The sequence below is a fragment of the Papaver somniferum genome, chromosome 8 (assembly GCF_003573695.1).
Source record: "Papaver somniferum cultivar HN1 chromosome 8, ASM357369v1, whole genome shotgun sequence".
Taxonomy (NCBI): Eukaryota; Viridiplantae; Streptophyta; class Magnoliopsida; order Ranunculales; family Papaveraceae; genus Papaver; species Papaver somniferum.
In genome coordinates this window covers 174,005,831-174,015,713 of record NC_039365.1, presented here as the reverse complement: position 1 = coordinate 174,015,713, position 9,883 = coordinate 174,005,831, and positions in this window count along the sequence as shown.

The window sequence follows — 9,883 nt, the reverse complement described above, 5'->3', positions numbered from 1 at the left end:
TTTGGAATTTTCTTTTATTGAATCCAAAAATCATTCCCTTAAACTTATATCATATATACACCTACCAAATCAGACAAAAAATTATTGGGAACCCACTTAGAAAAAAGGATTCGATTTTCTTTTCGCATGCCTATACCCATGGTTTTATTTTCCAGCCACCTGTAAATATGATGCTATACAAAGAAAAATCCCAAAAAATAAAATCTCTCATGTCATGACCCCATTTTTGAGTGGTGTGATACGCAAAAGATTACAAAGTTGCACTTTTTTTTCCTAGCGTTTTTAGGGGCCACTCAAAAGGAATTAGGGACTATCTTTTTATTCCCATCCATTGAAGGAGGTTAAGAGATGTCTTAAAAATAAAAATTTGTCTATATTATCCTTCACCTTTATACTAACTCTAAACCTATATCCTTTATTTTCATAATCATATCATTCCACTTCTTCTTCTCTTTTCCACCCATTGAAATTTTTTTCCATCATTTTAGTTTTGATTGAAAACAAAGATCATCGATCAAACAAATGTTATGATTGATTGTTTAAAATTAAAACCCAAAATTCATTAACCTTAAAGTTGAAACTTAGAACATAAAAAAAAAGGAGTTCAACAAACAAAACGAATAGATGATAGTAGTTGTGATTCAAAATTAGGATTTGATTACTTGAAATCAAAAATTTGATCCGAAAATTTTCTTGGATTTACAGTAGCAGAAATATAATCGGTAGATAACTATCTATTTTACCTACCGATTATGGTTGATGTTCTTGGATTTACACTAGCAGAAACATAATCGGTAGATAATAATCTACTTTACCTACCGATTATGGTTGATGTTCTTCGTTTCTTAAGAACATCAACCATAATCGGTAGGTAAATTGATCGATATCTACCGATTATTCTTGATTCTAAAAATTAAATTTCTCTGTACAAAAAGTTACGCACAATCGATAGATAATGAACACCATTAACTACCGATTGTGAAAGTAGAAAACTTTGAAACTTTTGTGAAGTTTTGAAAATTTGAATTTGAGGCCATGAACACAATCGACAGATAATAAGCATCACTTATTAACACAATTCACTTCCGATTATGGTAGTACTAAAATTCGAAAATTTAGTATATTCGGAGGTTAAAGTAACACAGTTTACTACCGATTATGGTAGTACCAAAGTTCGAAAATTTTAGGATTTTGGCAAAATCATATTTTGGGGCCAATATACATTCGGAAGTCAAATTTACTACCGATTATGGTAGTACTAATATTCGAAAATTGAATATATTCGGAGGTTAAAGTAACACACTTTACTACCGATTATGGTAGTACCAAAATTCGAAAATTTTAAGATTTTGCAAAATCACATTTTGGGGCCAATATACATTCGAAAATCAAATTTACTACCGATTATGGTAGTACTAATATTCGAAAATTGAGTATATTCGGAGGTTAAAGTAACACACTTTACTACCGATTATGGTAGTACCAAAGTTCGAAAATTTTAGGATTTTGGCAAAATCTCATTTTGGGGCCATATACGTTCAGAAGTTAAATTTACTACCGATTATGGTAGTGCTAAAATTCGAAAATTTAGTATATTCGGAGGTTAAAGTAACACACTTTACTACCGATTATGGTAGTACCAAAGTTCGAAAATTTTTGGATTTTGGCAAAATCTCATTTTGGAGACAATATACATTCGGAAGTCAAACTTACTACCGATTATGGTAGTACTAAGATTCAAAAAATGAATATATTCGGAGGCTAAAGTAACAAAATTTACTACCGATTATGGTTGTACCAAAGTTCGAAAATTTAAGGATTTTGGCAAAATATCATTTTGGGGCAAATATACATTCGGAAGTTAAAGTAACACACTTTACTACCGATTATGGTTGTACCAAAGTCGAAAATTAAAGGATTTTGGAAAAATCTCATTTTGGGACCAATATACATTCGGAAGTTAAAGTAACACACTTTACTACCGATCAAGGTTTGAAAAACGACCGTTTTTTCCGAAAAACGTCCGTTATAACGCTCACGCCCATATACCGTGCCCGTGAGGCTCACCAACACACTTACCTAAATAACACCGATAAATAGGAAAAAATGGCGTTATTTAGACCCGTTATAACCGTTTTCACACCTGTGATTACCGTTTTTCTAAAATTAATATTTCAGTTTTTTTCTTCTAAATAACATTTTAACACACGTTTTTTACACCGTATTTTCCGTTTTCATACCGGTTAAACCCGTTTTTAAGGAAAAAAATTTGAGTTGGAGAAATTCTTATACAATTTTTAATTTCAAACTTACAACTAAAATTTCATAAATAATCATTAAATACTTCAAATTTTATAAACTTACAATAAGTAACCTAGTGACAGTAGTGCTTGAAATTTTAAACTTAGACAAACCAACTTGTACCGACATTTTTTTTCGACTTATTCAAGTATTTTCTGTTTTCTCGACGATTCTCAGTTGATTCCTCCTCCTCTTCCTCCGCCTCATATTGGTTCGCGTAATGCATTTGGCTGTCGTAGTTAACAGTATCGTCATCTTCATAACCATAGTCTTCTTCCTCATTATCATTACGATTATCTACTTCATTATTGATATTAATATTGGAATTATACTCTTCATTAATTCCTCGGGTATCTTCTTCTGGACGATCTTCAGTGTAATGAGAATTGTATATGGGATTTTCATTTTCATGACCTTGTGTATTGTCTCCAAATGTTAGGTTACCAAAGTCATAAACAAAGTTACTCATTGGCAACCTTTGATATGAGATTTCAACTTCTGGATCATGCCATTCGTATGGTGGAGGGAGAGGCTCTGGACTATTAGATGCTTCCTCTTCCAATTCATTTAACCAATGTTCTTCCTGAGGTAAAACTGGTGTTTCATCATCCCCTGCTATCCAATCAAGCATATTTTCATCTGTCAGCAGGCTATGAACATCGTGGACATCGATGTTATGTCGCTTTGCTTTACCTTGAACTCTTTGCTGCTCCAATCTTAAATTGTACTGAACATATACCAAATCGTTTATTCTTGACGAAACTAAACGGTTGCGTAGTTTGGTGTGAATTCTTTCAAAGACACTCCAATTCCTCTCGGATCCCGACGATGTGTTTGTATGGCTTAGTATCTTTACCGCTATCCTCTGGAGTGATGGAAACTGAGCACTGTATGACAACCACCAGCTTACAGGATCACCTTGCAGAGCAGCCAATCTTGCTGATGGTGATACAAATTGGCCTTGCATCATTTGCATTCTTCCCGCCTAAAAATATCAAAAACTGTGAATAGAATTTCATAATCTACAAAAAATAATTAATATTACCTCTTAAACTTGTAGTTGAGAAATTCAAAATGTAAAGCATTCCTTTGAGCAAGAAGCAGAGAACCAGAGGTATTGATTTCATTTCAATTCTCTTCTTGTCCTTTTAAAGCATTCCTTTGGGCAAGAAGACATAATAGCTAGCAAATCGAAATATTCTTGAAACATTTGGAATCTCGTTGCATGCGTATATAAGCACAGGCTAGCTATGTCTTTGATCATGAAACCAACTACTCTTTTTACTTTTTTTTTTTGTTTTATTTCTTTAACTTTTGAGTCTGAACTCTAAAGTACAGACCACATGTAGCATATACTGTACACACCTCCAAATGCAAAAGAAAAAGATAAATCGACTCCCTGACTTCCCTCGCTCACTCTCTTTTTCTCTAGCTAGTCTCTGACTCTCTTCCTGTTGCATTCCTTGTTGGTTAGTCTTGTAACAAGTAGCTAAGAGCCTAGAAGTATTATTTGACAACAAAGTTTTGACTGCTTTTGAATCCGAATATGCATTATTGAAATATTGGGGAATGCATTGAACTATTCGAGTGACAACTTGAACATATCAAATGGATAGTGATAGTATGCGTGTATAAATATTGTCGGTAGACGATAACTACAATGCATTGTTATAAGTCATAGACTTAGGGTTGTGAATTTTACTAGATATCCATAAATTTGTATGTTAAAAACCCATAAACAAATAAATAAAAAATCAAATAAATAAATTAAACCAAAAAATTAAAAAGCGTAGTAACAACGTTATTTAGACCCGTTGTAACCGTTTTCACAGCTGTAATTACCGTTACATAGGAAATTCAGATCACAAATTATTTATTTTTCTTATTTAACCGTTATCACACCCGTTATTTTTAAAAAACGTCAAAAAAACGCGTTTTATTCCTATATAACGCGTTTTTGACCCAAAACGTGCTCACACCCGTCAAAACACGTTATAACGGTCACGCCTAGTACCTGTGACCTGGGCCGTGACCCGTTTTTCGAACCTTGCTACCGATTATGGTTGTACCAAAGTTCGAAAAAGCAAAAAAAAAAAAAAAAAAAAAAAATCCCTCAAATTTTTTTTATCACCCGAATCCTGCTCAAACTACCGAATATCGAAGGGTAATTTTATCATTACGAAATATGGGAGATAAGGGGTGAACACAATTTAGGATTGGGTGACCCTTTTTATTTTATTGTTGGCCCCTAATTCCTTTTGAGTGGCCCCTAAAAACCCTAGGTTTTTTTTCTCTCTTCTTTTTGTCTTGGTACATAAAAATGTTACTGTTTCTTCTTTATACAAACTGTAGTTCCTTGCAAGTGACTGATCCTTTGTTACTATTGTAATATCTAAAGGTTGGATTTTGGGGGACTTGGAAAAAAGCTAGGCAAATGAAGTCATGTAGTTCATTTTTTGAAGATATCAACCACCAGCAAGCAAGTTATCATTTTAGGTTAGATGCTCGTCCAGAATTGAGGTCAAACATCGCCTATAACCATAACCTTTTGATGATTTAGCCACCAACCACTCCTCTCCTGAACTCCATTGAGCAGTGTTGTAAATGGGTTATAACCTATAACAACGGCTTATAACAGTAAACCGGAACTCGTTACTTGATATGAGTTCGAAATATAACATCAAATTTTTGTAAAAAACGAATGGTGATTCATGACAAAGGTTTGGAAAACGGGTCACAGACCATGTCACCGTCATAACGTGTTTTAACGGGTGTGAGCACGTTTTGGGCAAAAACGCGTTGTTTACGAGAAAAACGTGTCTTTTACACGTTTTTTTTTAGAATAACGGGTGTGATAACGGTTAAATGCAAAAAATAAATAAATTATGATATGAATTTCTTATAACGATTTTAACATGCGTGAAAACTGTTATATATAATATGTCTAAATAACACTGTTACTACGTTTTCTAAGTTTATTTGTTTATTCATTTATTTTGATTTTTCTTAATCGTATATTTTAATCATTTATTTTAGAAATAAAAAATTGAGCGAACAAATATTTTTATATATTTTTTCTAGAAAACTGGTATAACATTATTGTGCGTGAAAAGAGAAAAAATGATATAAAAAATTGATACCGAAACGTTGTTTAAAAGAAAAAAAACGTAAAAATTAATTTCAAAAAAACAATCATCACATGTGTGAAAACGGTTATAACGGATCTAAATAACGTCGTTTTTTTTCCTATTTATTGATGTTATTTAGACATCAATATCGGTGATGTAGCGTGCCCGATTTAACGATCGTTTTCTCGGCCGTTTTTCAAATCATGGGATAGAGCGTAGGCTTTTTTTTTTCCTTTTTTCCGATTACCCATTTCCATAGTTGATTAACTTGGCCCTCCACTAACAGCTGCACTAAGTAAAAGAACTCGGCTAATCATGCACTGCAGCCCTAAACAAGATTCAGCTGCTAATTATTATCTCGAAACTTGTAAATGGTAATTAACCCTTGATTACAATGGCACGTGCTTACCTACTCAAAGAACGTTGACCCTAGCTTTCATTTGACGTTTTTGAGCAAATTAAGCTACGAGTTAAATAATTAAATAAATCTCAATTAGGAATTTAGGATCCTAATTATTACTAGGTTTTTGTTTTAATTTTCTTAATAAAGTTTAAAGTATGAATAGAATGAATTAGTTTTTAATTAAAAGTAAAAAGCAAAAGATATTTTTGTGTGCAATATCAAGAGAAAACACTGTTGCTTGATAGTACAACAAGTTACCCCATTGAGAAACAAAATTAGACAGCCTAATATCTTAAATATAGATTACTTCATTTAATTGCAGGGCCCATCCGACAAAAATCGGAATAATTAGCACTTTAAGCTAGTTTTAATAAAGTGTTTAATAATTAAGTTAAAACTTAATTTGATGACATATAGCTTAGATCACAGTGAGCAGGAGTAGATTTATGCGTTTTGATTTTTAATTAATCAGTATTTAGGGTTTGAAATACAGTATTAGTCCAACAAAATCAAACCACACAATAATTTAGGTCTTCATTGGACAATAATTTAGTTTTTCATTCTCCGTATCAAGGATTCCATCATAACTAATTTTAGGTAAACTAATAACAAAAATATTTTCCTAATTAAAAATTAACTATTTTAATTATCAAAAATATTCAAATCAATGTAATATAGCATCAACGTAGAACACGGTACCACCGGTCGACTATCACGCCAAACTCGCATGGCAACTTGACATATAAAATTGATACCGGAACAAAAAATTAATAAGTCAGACCCCATCTTAAATTGATTAATATTAGGAAATCATCTAATTATTATTTTTATGTTAAACCTAATTAATATACTATTTAACTGAATCTTGGTTGAACAGAATATAAAAAAATAACATAGAATACATATTTATAGAAGAAATGGAAATGAAGGTTCATTAATTAGTTGGATTCCAAACAAGAAAGATCTAGTACTGTTCTCTGTAAGCTCTCTGATTGAAGCTTAATTATGGTAGTGTGTTTCTACATTCATCTAAGTTAAACATGGCAATACAATTGGCTGCATAAACCAGACCTGCACATGAATTGGGCCTTTTGGTTATGGATGAACCACTATTGGGTTGAGCTACTCGGATAGGCCTTTATCCAACTAGCTGAATGACAGTAGCCAGTAGGTAAACCAACCTGGACCCACAGGATCCCAAGATTGACAATAAACATGAGTTTGTTAACTTTATTTAGTTTTTGGAGATTCTTTGAGGTTTTTACCAACCTAATTTCTAGTCTAAATGATGTGGGTTGGAAACTCATCAACACCAAATATTTTTTGATAAAAAAAAATCCTAATTTTGGGGTTATTTTACCGAGTGCCAGGCATTGCGAATGGCTTGCAACCAAGTTGCTAAGTCGATGTAACTAGTCTATTCATTGACTAACTAATGGTTTATTTCGAAGAAAAATACAAAGAAAATTTCTAAAACAAATTCATGTCAAAGAAAAAATGGTTTTAAGGTAAAATGTGTTGTTGCACCAAAGTAAACAAAACAAAAAAATTCAGTAATGGGATAATACATAGTCAGTCGTCACGTCTTGCAAGTTAGTCAAAGAAATACAGTCTTTTTAAGGCATGTTTTACAAAGGGGATACTAAATCTTTGAAGGGAGATATGGTTCCAAACAAAACAAATAATTAACTCTAACCATTGGATATCTAGACTGGTGTACCACCTCAAAAGTTTGGTATCCCTTTTATAAATCGTGTTTAAGATGCAAGAATTTATCTTAGGATTATTTAGTAATATGGGCCTAACGAGAATCCCGTTAACAAATCTATGTTCGTCTGTTTTTTAACTTTCAAATATATGTATGTTTCACTTTCCCATCCATCTTGGTTAAGTCTTATTATATTTTACTTATTCACCTTTTACTCATTGCCACGTTGACCTTCTACATCATTTTTCAAGTTCGTCAATCTTGGTTCAGGATCGTTTCACCATTTTCAGGTTCGTTACATCATTCCGCAAAAGGGTTCATCATTCCAAAGTTCAGGGTTCAGGGTTTTTAGTGGGCGAGAAATCCACCTTGTACAAAGGAGATGTGGTTCATGAGTAAATAGACTTTTCAATAAGTGAGATAACTGCTACCTTGCACTTAACCGGATGGAATCCGTTTTTTCATGAAAAAAACCAGTGGGACCAAGCCAAAACATACATGTATTTGAAAAGTTCAAAAAAACTGGCATATATTTGAAAAATAAATAAAATAACAGGCCTACTGTTAGAGCATTGCTCGGTTGAAACCATCAAGTGTTGGTATGTCAAGTTTGGTTGTCATATTCTAAATTCAGAACTCAATTAGAGTGCTTGATTAAATATATTAGAGACCAACTTCGTTTAGGTTAGACTAGAAAGTCTATGAGTGTTGAGACATACAAGTATTACTCTGAAGATGTGAAGATCGTGAAGACGTATCGACTACAATGGAGGCTTCATCCTTCCACTTGAGGTTAGTGATACTGACTTAACTTGTTTCCATTCTTATCATTGCTTTCAAGACGTTTAAGATTAAAAACATAGCATGCGAGGTTATATTTAATACTCTAGTATTAGAATTGGTCATTTTAGTATGATCAAAGTGTCAAGGATGAATACTTGATTACTAAGTATAACATTTATCTTTCGAACTTCGTAAATGTGACATCGACATAATCTATTAGCTCGTTACTTGATTGTTTATTAGATACATGTGTGATTTCATCCTAGGAAACTATGTTTGATTACATATGTTTAAAGAAAGTACATATACGAAACTTGTTTCGTAATCGAAAGGAAATCAATAGGCGTATTGGTCCGGTTTTCATTGAAGATCTATTGGATGACCAATTCGAACCTAGGTATTATTAACTTTGGTAGAACCGATCTTTACCTAGTTTAAGATATGCGGTATAAATGTTCTTGACTTACGTTGAGAGTCTTGGTAGAACCGATCCTTACCTATTTTTGGATGCATGGTAGAACCGATCCTAGCTATTATTGGGAGTCATGGTAGAACCGATCCCTACTTATATTGGGAGTCTTGATAGAACCGATCCTAGCTATTGTTGGGAGTCATGGTAGAACCGATCCCTACTTATATTGGGAGACTTGGTAGAACCTATCATAACCTATGTTAGGAGTCATGGTAGAGACGGTCCTCAGAGCAAAACCGATCCTTCATATTCACATATTTGCGGTTTTGCGTGAGTTTCGAATTAGTGTTTACTAATTAGGAAAGTTCCAGATGCCGACATAATTTGGACATGAGTATAATTCTTATCTTTTATTGTCCAAAGATATTCCTTGATACTCAAAGTGATCCCAATCCGAAATATTTAGAATCTTTTAATTAGGTATTTTCGATTATATGCTTTTGTTTTTCCAGCAAATCAAAAACATACATCGTGGAGAGCTATATTATTTAAGTGCTAAACTAACATTTATATAATGAGAGATTTCAGAATTACAGGTTGGATAGTTGGAAATAGGAAAATCGAAGTTAGGTACTTATTGCATATCCTGAGAACATTTTTGGTTTTGGATTTTCCTTGTTGTCCAAAAAACCTTGGTCTATCAATAATTGAATTTGAATTTCTAGCAAACTATCCTAAAAGCCAGGAAAACTTCATTCATGTTGTTTCCGGTGAAGTCGTCTATCCGTAGAGGAAAGTTCCCTAATTAGGCGAAATCTCTTACGACCGCTCTTTTAAAGACTTCTGTTAGAGCATAGCACGGTTGAACCTACCAAGCGTTGGTATGTCAAGTTTGGTTGTCATATTTTAGCGAATCAAAACTCATGTTAAGAGTCGCTTGATTATGTACTAGAGTCCACTTCGTATAGGTTAGCTTGAAAGTATTAGGATATGAGACACTATAAGTACTGCGAAGACTTGAAGATGTGAAAAAGCAAGGAGCTAAAACGACAACATCATCCTTCCACTTGAGGTTAGTGATATTTGACTTGACCTGTTTCATTACCTAACGTATCTTTCAAGTCGTGCATATTGAAAACAAAACTGCG